Raw genomic sequence first — 13308 nt, 5'->3', positions numbered from 1 at the left:
ATCACATGAGTATCTTCATAGGTGTGGAGACATCATTTGATAAAATTATAACAACTAATCATGATTAAAAAATAACTCAGCCAAACCAGGAATAAAAGAGATCTTTAATCTTTGTAAACAGATCTATGGAAAGCCTGCAGCTAATGTTGAAACAATGAATGCATTCCTTCTAAATCAGGATAAAGGTGTGAATGTCTAATCTTCCCATTTTCAGCCAGGTTTGTACTATGTGTAGATCCTAGCCATAGGGCTCGTAAAAAAAGAAAAAAAGAAAAGCATACAGAATGGAAGGAAAAAAAGTAATAAATCTATCTCTACTTGCAAAGAGTAATTACAAACTCTGTATGGAAAGGAAAAATAGTGTACAAAAATCCCAAGAAAGTTAAAAAGATTTATGTAATCAATTGAATTTAGTAAAGTCTCACAATTCAAAGTCAATATAAAATACCAATTCAATTTCTATAAATTAAGAAGCAATTAGAAAATTAATTACAAACTATCAGTATAGTAATATTCAAACCATAAAAATTTAATATAATTAAAGAAAGAAGTTAAAGACCTGTACACTGAAAATAATAAGATGTTTCTAGGAAAAATTTAGGAAGGCTTAAAAAAGTAGAGAGATACACAGTGTTTTACATGAAATATTCAAGTAATTAAGATGTTGCTTTTCAAAAAAATAGTACAGTACCAAACGGTAATTTTTATTTTTGTTTTTGATGAAAATTGATGCACTGGGTCTAAAATTTATATGGAAATACAAAGACTTGGAAATGTCAAACCACTTTCAAACAAAGAATGACACTGTTGTGAGACGAACCCTGATTTCAAGACTTAGTATCAAGCATCAATAATTAAGAAAATATGATATTAGGAGGCCAGTGCCATGGCTCACTTGGTTAATCCTCTGCCTTTGGCACTGGCATCCCATATGGGCACGGGGTTCTAGTCCCAGTTGCTCCTCTTCCAGTCCAGCTCTCTACTGTGGCCCAGGAGTGCAGTGGAGGATGGCCCAAGTGCTTGGGCCCTGCACCCTCACAGGAGACCAGGAAGAGGCACCTGGCTCCTGGCTTCGGATTTGCACAGTGCTGGCAGTGGCGGCCACTTGGGGAGTGAACCAACAGAAAAAAGACCTTTCTCTCTGTCTGTCTCTCTCTCTCTCTCTCTCTCTCTCTCTCTCTCTCTGTAACTCTACCTGTAAAATTAAAAAAAAAAAGAAAATATGATATTAAATAAGGATTAGCAAATAGATGACTGAAATAGAATAGATTGTCTGGAAATAGACAAATACTTAGAAAGCTGATTGAGTTTTCACAGATACCATTGAAATTTCATGGAATAAAGGAAGGACACATTAAGAAACTACTCTGTGATCGTTAAGTAAATTGAAAATAGATCTTTATAAAAATCAAGAGTGGGAATGGGAGAGGGTGGAGGAAGAAGGGTTGGAATATGGGCAGGAGGGAGAGTAGTGTGAGAAGTCTCACTATGTTCCTAAATCTGTAGATATGAAATACATGAAACTTGTATCACTTAAATAATTTTTTTAAAAAATAGAAAAAAGAAACTTTATTAACTGTAATAAAATAAAGTAAATGTCAATGCATATTTCACACCATACAGAAAAATATATTTATTCTGTAATTCACACTCTAGTTTTTTTTTCTCCCAACTCTGTAGTCCTTTACATAAATGTAAAAACTGTAAGTCTTCTGGAAAAAAATAGTGTAATATATTGGAAATATGACAGCTCTTTCTTGGGATAACAAAGGCAATCACATAATGGAGAAAAGTTATACTTCGAAAAAAATTAAAAGCTAATCATTGAAAGACATTGTAAGTAGACAAACCACAGAGTGAGAAAATAAGTTCCCATACATACATATGACAGGGGAGCTGAATCAAGCATATATAATCTTTACAACTTCATACAAAGAAAGCCTTTCCCCTCATGGGAAAGTTAATCAAAAAGAACCTTCCCCAAAGAAGATACAAGATTATTTAATAAACATCTGAAGCTGTGATAATGACACCATTAGTCACAAGGAAAATTCAGGTTTATGAGCCACTTCATACACATTAGAATAGCTAAAAATAGAAAGACCCAGGGCACCAAACATTGGTGAAGTATGGTAATACAGAAACTCTGATATAGTGCTGATGAGAGGGTAAAATGGTATAGCTATTTTTGAAAAACTGGTGGCTCCTTATTACCTTAAACATGTACCTGCACTGTGTCCCAGCAAACTCACACCTAGTTAAATGAAAGCTTTGCAGCTCTGTATAATAATATAAAGCCTTGTAAAAATGTCATAATAGTTCTTTTATAATAGTCAAATACTGGATCAATGCAAGTGTCCATGAATGGGAGAATGGATAATAAACTGTGGCGTGTTCATACAATGGAATACCACTCGTATCATGGGAGATGACTGACTTATACAGTAGAATAATACTCATGAATTCACTGATAATAGATTTAACAGGAATGATAGCTCTCAGGAAAAGAAGCCAGACATGAAAGAACACATGCTGTAGGATATAATTCTATATCTATGGAGTTCAAGCACATGGAAAAGACATCTATTGTGAGAGAAATTAGAATGTTGTGTTTGGGAGGGCTTGCCTTGTGAGGGTGGTGGACATGCCTTTTATCTTGCCTTGAGTGTAGATGTATACACTTAACATCAGTGTGTCTTACTGCATGTGAATTGTACACCCACTGGGAAAAAATTGAAGACTAGTTGTTGTGTTTTTTTTTTTTTTTTTTTTGACAGGCAGAGTGGACAGTGAGAGAGAGAAACAGAGAGAAAGTTCTTCCTTTGCCATTGGTTCACCCTCCAGTGGCCGCCGCGGCTGGCGCGCTGCGGCCGGCACACCGCGCTGATCCGATGGCAGGAGCCAGGTGCTTCTCCTGGTCTCCCATGGGGTGCAGGACCCAAGTACTTGGGCCATCCTCCACTGCACTCCCGGGCCACAGCAGAGAGCTGGCCTGGAAGAGGGGCAACCGGGACAGAATCCGGTGCCCTGACTGGGACTAGAACCCGGTGTGCCGGCGCCGCTAGGCGGAGGATTAGCCTATTGAGCCGCGGCGCCGGCCGAAGACTAGTTTTTGATATTCTCTACTGCTATCTGAGGGAAGGATTTAGGAAACCTTGGGTTTTCAGTACTCATACACATAGGAAGGAATGCAGCATTTGTCAAACTATGCAAATCTCCAAGCAAAGGCACCACTGCTTTCACTCAGTGGCCACGCAGACACACATCAGCTCCTCTCTTGAATTTCTACACTCTGCCAGCAGTTTCACAGTTTTCCCCAGACCCAGTCTTCTAATCTTTGACTATTTATTTTCTCACATCATCAGTTTCATGTAATCCTGGAATTTCTTTTCAATCTATACATTTTTCTTCTAAGCAGCCCTTGTTTTATCTTTTCCCTCGTGTCTCTCTGACTCACCCTTTTAGCAATAGTCTCCTCCTTTTTCCCCTTATTCCAGACACTGATGCCATATGCATGTTCAAAAACACTCCTCGTCAAAATCCATGGCATACAAAAATGCTTCTGATAACTATAAACCAGACTACAACAAAAGTTAATATTTGTTATTCTGGAGTTCACACTCTAGTTTTGTTCTCTAACTCCATAAAATTGCCATTTCAGCCTGTAGTGGGCCATGACTTGTCTCATCTCTACTTCTTTGCTAACTATTGTGAAAGAATATTTGGTGCTCTCATACACTTTTCATGTTTATTTGTACCTTTTTTTAATGCATTTTAAAAGTAATTAGAATTCAATGTGGTGTGCACTTTGGGGGTTGTCTCATATTATTCTCACAGTATATGTTGTTCAATGCATTAGTCAATTGTGATTATTTTAATGGTTGATTTTAGATGTCAACTGGATTAATGGATAGCCTGATAGCTGGTAAAGCATTGTTTTATTTTCCGTGCTATATCAGGCACTGAGCCCATCCCTCTTCTGCTGAAAGGAAAACCCAGGTGGTCTGGCATTTGGTTAGAACAATTGGGCTGTTCTGAGTGTGTCTGTGAGGCTGTTTTGAAGGAGGTTGGTATTTGAGTTGTTAGACTGAGTGGGGAAGATCTGTCCTCAATGTGGTTGGGCATCAGCCAGTTGGCTGGGGGTCCAGAAGGAACAGGAAGGCAGAAGGAGAGCAAATTTGTGTTTTCTGTCTCAGAACCAAGACCCTTTTCCTTCTGCCCTTGGGTGCCAGAACTCCAGCTTCCCAGCATTTGGACTGCACGACTCCAGCCAGTGATTCCCTGGGTTCTTGGGCCTTTGACTTCGGATGGGCATTTATCTCACTGGCTTCCTTGGGTTCTGAGGCTTTCACACTTGGACTCAACCATGCTATTGGCTCTCCTGGTTCTCTAGCTTGAAGATGGCCTGTCATGGGACTTAAGCCAGTTTCCTAATAAATCCTTGCCGAGTGCATGTTTCTCTCTCTCTCTCCACACACACACACATACAGAGAGTGAGAAATGGAGATATATTTATTCTTTGGGATGAGCTGATGTTATTTTGAAGACTATTAAATACAAAAATCTCTTCGGCAGCCCAACAGACAGGAGACCCAGGGAGGAGTTGATACTGCAGCCTAAGTTCAAAGGCATCCTGGCGGCAGAATTCCCTCTTTCCTGGGGGAATCTAGATCTGTTTGCTTTTTAAGGATTTCATTTGATTAGGTGAGATCCACCCATTTAATGGAAGGCAATCTTCTTTATTGAGATTAATTTGACTACTGCTTTATTGGTTTAAATGTTAATTTCATCTAAAAAATAAGTACTATAGCAATAGCCAGACTCATGTTTGACCAAAATTTGGGTATTGTGGCCCAGGCAAGTTGATACATAAAATTAACCACCACAGTAATCTGTACATGGTTTAGCTGGGCCTTAGTGCTGGATCTCATAATTCATTGGCCAGGCACATTGTCGTCCCAGTTAGGGCAGGGACTACGGTCATATTTCACTCACTGGTTGTGGTTAGGATTCAGTTCCTGAGGCTGGTAGACTGAGGGCTTCAGTACTCCATGGGCTACGGCCTCAGAAGCTTGCCTCTGTCCTGTTCCAGAAGGCTTATCCATAGGACAGGCCACAGCATGGCAGCCAATGTCTGCAGAGGGAGAGGTCAAGAGACCTGTGATTTCCCATCACTTTTGTCAGACTGTAATTCTTTAGAAGTCAACAGATGCAGCCGACACTCAAGGTACATGGGAAAAGGAGGAGTGAGTAGATACACAAAGGGAGAAATCCTAGTATGGAGTCGGGTAACAAGTAGAATACAACTTAGGCATCCTTGACGACTTTGCTTTAGGTTGCCCAGTGGTGAGGGAACAGGAAAGAGTCTTCTCCAAACACAATGAACAACATGTGAAAGGACCCAGGTTTGAGATAGGGCATAGGTGGTAGGAGGACAGTTCGTCTTGAGGGGAGAGGAAGGAACATCGTATCCTCACATGGCAGAAGGTGGAACAGCAAACTACTGAGGGCTGCATGGAGTCTCTTTTACAAGGGCTATAAAGCCATTCACAAGGGAGGAACCTTCATGGCCTGATCACCTCTTAATGTCTGCACCTCCTAATACTATCACATTGGAAACACCATCAGACTACAGCATTCTGTCCTTGCCCCTGCCCCAACGTACATGTTCTTCTCCCATACAAAATATATTCATCCACTCTCAGTAGGCCAAAAGCCTTCACTTTTTTCAGCATCAACTCAGGTGTCTGAAGTCCACAGTCTCTGAATCAGATATCTGTGACACAAACACAAGGCATGAGTGATTCATCCTGAGGCAGATTGCTCCCTAGCAGTGAACCTGTGAAATCAAGCCAGTTATGTGCTTCCAAAACACAATAGTGGGGTAAGTGCAGGACAGACATTTCTATTCCAAAGGGAAAAACAGGAAAGAAGAAAGGAGTAACAGATCCCAAGTAAGTGCAAAACCCAACAGAGCAAACATTGTTCAATCTTCAAACTTGACAACAGCCTTCATCTTCATGTCTTGCTTTCCAGATAGACTAGGGCAGGAGCAGAGTCTCTAAGGCTCAGCGCACTCCTTCCCACTGAGTGGCTGGACGCAGAACATACAGTAGCTGCCATGCGTTGGAGCCCACTGCTTCTGCTTCTTCTAGGCTGGAGTTGCATGCTAGTAGCTCTACAGTTATGAATTCTTGGGGCAGGCAGGCCTCATCAGGCAGCTAAACCTACTGGCACCATGATCACAGACTTTATAACCTCATGGTTCCTTCACATATTATCCTATGAGGGCCCTCTGCAGTGGCCCAAGCCCCAGGGTTCTGCTGGGCATTGCCCTAGTGGGAGCTGTTCGCCACAACCCCACCCCCATGACGAGTCTTTCTTGGCCCCAAGCCTGTCCCAGACATCCTTTGAAATCTAGGTAGAAGTACGGCTCTTACGCTGCAGCTCTGCAGAGTCTGTACGGCCTGTGCTTGCTGCAGTGGTGGCCCAAGTTGCACGTGGGCCCACCTGAGCACTGCAGGGAACAAATGTGGGGCACAGAGATAGGAGGCTGGCGGCCCCAAGCAGGAAGCCCAGAGGTCCCCCGGGTGCCCTGGGTCTAGGCACTCGCACTCTGGGGTTGTGATGGGCATGGTGATCTTGATGCTCTCTTAAATGTCTTCAGAATCATTCTCTCATTGTCTTGATGATTCATATGATGGTCCGGCTTTCTTCTGTCTCTCCTAATCTTCATACTGAGTGGTTGCTTGGTCATACCCAGGCATTCTATCCTAAACACTCTTCTTTTATTCTTTACATGGCCACTTTGAGAATTTCCCAAATCTTTACATTCTGCTTCTCTTAATTGTAACATCTGCCAAGTCATTTCTGTCCTCTTGAATTTTGCTATAAGCAGTTAACAAATTCCATGCAGCATTCTGAATGTTTCCCTGTATAGAGATTCCTTCTACCAAATATCCTAGTTCATTGCTCTTAAGTTCTACCTTCCACAAAATCCTAGGACAAGACATTATTTGGCTACTTTTTAACAACAACAAAAAAAAATGGCTCTTTGTACACTCTCCAGTGTCCTGTATCTTATTTCTGTCTGAGATAGCAACAGAGTAGCTTTCACATCCATATTTCTAACCAACATTCAGTTCACAGCCACCTGAGTAATTCGAAAGAAGAATGAACCTTTCTTTACAGCACTCTTCTTCTGAGCCCTCACCAGAATTGCCCTAATGCTGCTTTCATATCCATACCTGGTTCTTCCAGCTTTGGCTGCAACGTTCTTCCAGCCTGTACCTATGACCCAGTACCAAAGTCTTGTCTGCATCTTTAGCTATTTGTTGTAACTGTATTCCACTTCTCTGTTCCCAATTTATCTTAGTTCATTTGGTTCTGTTTTAACAAAATATCATAGACTGGATAATTTATTGCAAAATGATTTTCTATCAGTTCTGGAGGCCAGGAAGTCCAAGATCAAGATGCTGTAAGGTTCAGTTTTCTGGCGGGGACTGCTCCTTGCTTCCAGATAATTCTTGGGGTGGGAGGAATGCTTCTACTGATTGCTATGAGAAGCCTCTTTTATAAGAGTCTTAAATCCTGTTCAGGAGGGAGGAGATCGAATGGCCCAATCACCTCCTAAGGATTCCCACCTCTGCACACTAACACATTGACAGCATGTTAGCTTTGGAGGGGGCATTCGAAGCATAGCACTGTCCTTAAGCAGACACCCTCAGGCTAGGAAGCAAGGGAAGTATGCTTTTGTTTTTCTGTTTAATACAATATTATGTGGGCCTCCAAGTCTGTAAAGTGTTGTATGGGTCTGCAACGGGCAGCGTGGCTTGTCTCACAGAGCCCTTATAAATGGGGTACATTGAGAGTCCATATTTTAAATCTATAACTGATGAGATTCCTGCCAAGCTTCTGAATTGAACAGAGCCCAGAACGTGGAGGAAACAGGAATGTTAGCTAATACAATAAGAGGTTTCTAAATGACTGATACAAAGTCAAACAAAGGCTTTGTTTTCATGACTTTTTTTTTTTTTTGGACAGGCAGAGTGGACAGTGAGAGAGAGAAACAGAGAGAAAGGTCTTCCTTTGCCATTGGTTCACCCTCCAATGGCCGCCGTGGCCGGCGCACCACACTGATCCAAAGGCAGGAGCCAGGTGCTTCTCCTGGTCTCCCATGCGGGTGCAGGGCCCAAGCACTTGGGCCATCCTCCACTGCACTCCCGGGCCACAGCAGAGAGCTGGCCTGGAAGAGGGGCAACTGGGACAGAATCCAGGAACCCGGTGTGCTGGCGCCGCAAGGCGGAGGATTAGCCTATTGAGCCACGGCGCCGGCCTGTTTTCATGACTTCTAAAGATTCATAGCCACAGTCATTTTGTGGTTCTGTGTCTCTAACAATATAGTGCATCTTTTCATTACACTGTGCAGAGGAAAAGAGTGTGTGGTTTCCCTCCACAGTGACAGGCGTGTTTTCTTGAACAATACCCAGGAAAGGTCACATTGGAGATTTGAGTCGCAAGCTCTAGGATTTAAATTTGAGGCTCAGTTTAAAAATGTCATGTCTAGAGCTTGCCAGTTTCCATTGAAAGCCACCATGTCATTTTGGATTACAGCTGACTACAGGGGCCTGTGGGACATGGCAGTTCTCTTAAGTGCAGTACGTATGTTTTCTTCGTTGCCTCGTTTCCTCACTGTGTTGTGATTGGTAGCCATCTACCGTCACACAGAATTTTGGAAAATAATCTCTACTTTCCTGGACTTTTTTTTCCCCCCTAAAATACCTCATTTGCTAACTTCCCAGTTATCACCACAGGATGTCCCTGAAAACCTAACCATTTATGTGTGTTTGTTTAAGTTGGTCTTAAATGGTGGCTTCCTCACTGACACCTGCTGTGTTGCCCTCAGCGCCCACAGAGGGGATCTACTCACTCCTCTGAAGCCCCAAAGCACTTGCAGCCTCACTGCCATCTTCAGGCTGTGTTGTCCAGCACTGCCACTGTGATTTCCTGACCCCCCGTGGGCTCTGACTCTCTGCTTCTCAGTGCACCAGTTTTATCTGGCTCATCCCACTTAATCCTCAAAACGCTATTCGAAGAAAAAGTGTCAGGTGGATGGGGGGAGCTCGGGTTAAAGAACTTAGGTGCCTTGGTCAAGGTCACACAGCTAATAAGTGATGGAGCCGAATACCTGCAACAGTGTGATCCCAGACCCCATTCTTTGAAACACCAATGGGTGCCACCGTCGTTTATGTTTTGGCATTTTAGTTGTATCCCTTTACTAGACAGGAAGTTGCTTAAGGAAAAAATCCTCTTGCTATTCCAGTGTTCTTGGAGTTTTCTAACATTGTTTGACTGAAAAGTACCCTATAAATCGTGACTGGTCAAATAATTGCAAATTGCCATTGGGGTTTTCTGACAAACTGGTTTGCTGGCTTAGGCATATAACCTGACACTTGCTTTTACATGACATGAAGAAAAGGCAAGTTAGTATGTTTACTTTAATTTTTTTAATTTTAATTAGTTTTTAACAGAGTCAGTGTGATACATAGATACACTTCTAAGAACATAATAATATTCTCTTTCTCCCTTCCTCCCCCCCACCCTTTCTCCTACCTCTCTGTTGGTCTTTTTTTTTTTTTTTTCAGGTAACATTTTAAATTTACATTACAGTAATAGTGCTTAGTACTTCACCAAATCACCGAATCAGAAGTTTAACAAGTAAAGAGCAAAAAGACCCTCATTTAGTGGGATTACAGACAATGGCTCTAAACAATTCACTTTTAGAAAGAGTTTCTGTTTATCTTGCGTTCCTGTCACTTTGGTTAGATTTTGTGGTCCAAATACTTGTCTCCGCATTCTTTGTCAAGCTTTCCTTTCATGCAAAGATAAGCTGGCTGTGTTTTGCTCTGTTCCTTTTTCTTTTCTTTTTTTTTTCCCCCCAAGGACTTGAAAATGCTATCAATCATTTTCTTTCCCCCGATTCTGTATTCATGTTTTCAGCCTCTGTTGCCAAAAATAAAAGAAACTAAAAATTTTCAAAGTTGGGCGCGACCTTCCCGACGCTCTCCCTTTCAAGCTCAGTGTGGAAATGAGCTCAGAGTTCCAGGACCCAGACAACAGTCTGTGGCAGTAGAAGCCGGCACTTGGAGGGACACTTTGAAGCGCTCAGTTGGTGGGCACTGACCCTGAAACATACCTTGAAAGTGGGTGTTGGGAAGGCTGGTGGGAGGAGGCTGTCGGCCTGTCTGCGCCGGCACCAGACCACCAGAAACAAGTAGATAATTGACGAGAGACGAGAACGGAAATCCAGATAGAGCCAGTGCTGAGGCGTGCTCCATCACCCCCGGCCATTAGGATAGATGTAGCCACAGGGAGATACAGTAAGAGCGCTCAGTGACATCCACAGAGGATGTGGGCTCTGCTGCTAATTGCATTGGGAAGACTAAGTATCCTCTCCCACCCCGACAGCAGGGCAACTCTGAGTCACATGGAGAGGCCAGGGGAAGGCGAGAAATGTGCATCACCACTACTGATGCAGCCGAGCTCCGGAACCCGCGTCCTACCCAAGGGAGCTCCTCCATTTCCAACACACCCTGTGTCTTTGCTTAAGGAGGAAAAGTGGCAGAACAAGTCCACTGCCTGAAGCGGGACGTCTGTGTTTCTTTAGGCCTGATGGAATAAGACAATAATTGATATGAAAGTAGAGCAAATTAGGAAAGATGATTTCTTTGCTCATTTAGTCCTATTTGAGTTAATTCTCTATATCGCAGCACTATCTGCTCTGCCATCAGTTCTGTGCTTGATTTTTTTTTTTTTTTCTTTCTGAATCACGTATGGCACAGAGTGAGAGGAAGGAACGAGCTAGGCTTAGGGCCTGTGGTTGAGCTCAGCCATCTGTGTATGTTAAGTTTTCTCACCTGTAAAATGGAGCCGGCACTCAAACCACAGGGCTGTTGTTCTGATCAGAGAGTCGACGAATACATGGTGCCTCCTGTGTGACAGACGCTCAGTGACTCAGGGAACAGCATGGGTGCCCACAGTGCGCACAGACCCAGCCTGATCAGAGAGCGGGAATCCCAGCACTTTGTTACAAAATAATCCTCACCTTTAGAAATTTCTAAATGCAGGCCGGCGCCGTGGCTTAACAGGCTAATCCTCCGCCTTGTGGCGCCAGCACACCGGGTTCTAGTCCCGGTCGGGGGCGCCAGATTCTATCCCGGTTGCCCCTCCTCCAGGCCAGCTCTCTGCTATGGCCCGGGAAGGCAGTGGAGGATGGCCCAAGTGCTTGGGCCCTGCACCCGCATAGGAGACCAGGAGAAGCACCTGGCTCCTGCCTTCAGATCAGCAAGATGCGCCGGCCGCAGTGGCCATTGGAGGGTGAACCAACGGCAAAAAGGAAGACCTTTCTCTCTGTCTCTCTCTCTCTCACTATCCACTCTGCCTGTAAAAAAAAAATAAATAAATAAAATTAAAAAAAAATAAAAAAAAAAAGAAATTTCTAAATGCGGTACTGAAATGTTAATGGCCTACCCCGCCATTGGTGAAGGGGCACCAAATGAATAGAAATCCCTAATGTCATCTAATAATACCTGCAGGTGCCAATACGGTACCTTCCGACCGTGAGGGCTGTTTCCTAATGGCGTGCTTTCCGTTGCTTCCAGAAGCATCTGGCATGTCCCAGCTGCGCTGTCTTAGACGGGGCTTCCCTTGTGAACAGCTTTCGTTGAAAAGACTTCCGTGAATAAGTTGTTTCAGTCAAGTTCCTCCAAAAAACACATTTGCCTTCTGATCGTCTGGCAGTTTTAAGGTTGGTATTAATTTTTCCATTTTTCTTTCTGCAGTTATTATGAATTTTGAGGGATGCTTTTAAAATGGAGAATAGTGCTCTATTTCAGTAGCAGTTTTGGGAGTAGATTATGCGCAGATTGTAATCCTTTGATTTCATTGGGAGATACAAATGAAAAGAAATGTGGCATGCTATTTGTCATACTTAGGGTATACTCCATGGGGTGTTACAAGGATATTAGAAATAAAATATACTCCAAATTGGCTTAGAACAAATTTTATTCCCAGGTTCATAAATTTTAACTTAATAGTTTCAACAAATTGAGATGTTAACTGCCTACATATATCATAATTACTTTCAATTAGTTATTACCTTATGGATAAATTATATTTTAGAAAATTGAAAAGGAAAACTGTATTTGTCAATATCAACTAGTCTCATCTTTATGATATTTTTATAATTCTTAAATCACAGTTGAAAGAAAAAATGTTTTCATTTAGTTTAACCAGGGGTCTTCACTTTATGTTTTATCAATGATAATATAGGTTTTTTTTTGGGGGGGGCGGGGTCACGTGTGTGTGTGTGAATTAACAGTTTAGAAAATACTTAACAATATTATTGCTTAAGGAAGAAGCCTGCTTGTAGCGCAGCCATTTCATCTTGGAAGTGCATTTACTGTTGAGATAGTACCATACAGAACACTGACAAAGACCTAACCAAAAGCTAAATTCTCTCCTCGCATCTGTCACAGCTGGAAAAAAAAGAGAGGGTGCAGGGCAAGGCTTAGTCCGTCGAGTGGATGAAAACTAAATGAAGAGCAGACAAAAAGGGCCGCTGTACGTTCTACCATGACACGTCTGTTCCCAAGGCATTTATTTCATTTGCTGGGACTTTTATTCTGTCCACGGTGACAAATGTTTTCTCCCTTAATGGCCCTTTACTGTGGTTTTACTTTTTTATTTCTTTTATTTCTACAGAGAAATCAAAGTAGGTTTTACTGCAGTGCTGGGCTAGATTCCAGTTTTCCCACTGCACCCTTCATTGTTGGGCCTCATGATTAACTCGGCAGGGAGTGTTTATGATGGGACGTGGTGCTTAGGAAGTCGCGCCTCCACCTTCACTCTGCGGACTGGGAGTTTGGTAGGAGATCAGCGTGTGTCAGAACCCAGGGCTAAGCCTATAGAAACACTAGTGCTGGAAACAGCTCAGGAAGTCACCTGAGTGCTCCTCCCTAGCCTACCACGAGACTCTGTTTGGTCTGTCTGAAGCCAAGGAGAAGTATTTTTTTTTTCCTTAGATAAGCATGTAATCCTTGTGTTTCTTTATGTGGCGCAGCGCAGTATTTCAACACATATACACACAGCAAACACCAACCAAACTAGGCAACTAAGCCTTCCCATTTCTTTATATTTCCACTGTATTCAGAGCCTATTTAGGAGGCTCCTAGCCTCCTTCTCTTCTTCATATGGCATATAATACCTTACTGTGAATTAAGTCACAGAATACAGTCACCCTGTAGCACA

General features: G+C 42.7%; 1 protein-coding gene across 5 annotated transcripts in view; it reads left to right on the top strand.

Moving 5' to 3' along the window:
* ENOX1 (ecto-NOX disulfide-thiol exchanger 1) overlaps nucleotides 1-13308 on the top strand; it is a 599613-nt gene that overhangs the window by 304494 nt on the left and 281811 nt on the right. For 4 of the 5 annotated variants that reach the window (XM_062194137.1, XM_062194133.1, XM_062194135.1 and 1 more), the window contains one exon: nucleotides 11661-11806. The gene's annotated coding sequence lies outside the window, so the exon portion shown is untranslated. The remainder of the gene's footprint in view (nucleotides 1-11660; nucleotides 11807-13308) is intronic. The other variant, XM_062194136.1, reaches the window with a different exon arrangement.

This window comes from Lepus europaeus, chromosome 6 (assembly GCF_033115175.1).
Source record: "Lepus europaeus isolate LE1 chromosome 6, mLepTim1.pri, whole genome shotgun sequence".
In the NCBI taxonomy this organism is placed as follows: Eukaryota; Metazoa; Chordata; class Mammalia; order Lagomorpha; family Leporidae; genus Lepus; species Lepus europaeus.
This window is presented reverse-complemented; position numbering and strand designations above follow the sequence as displayed.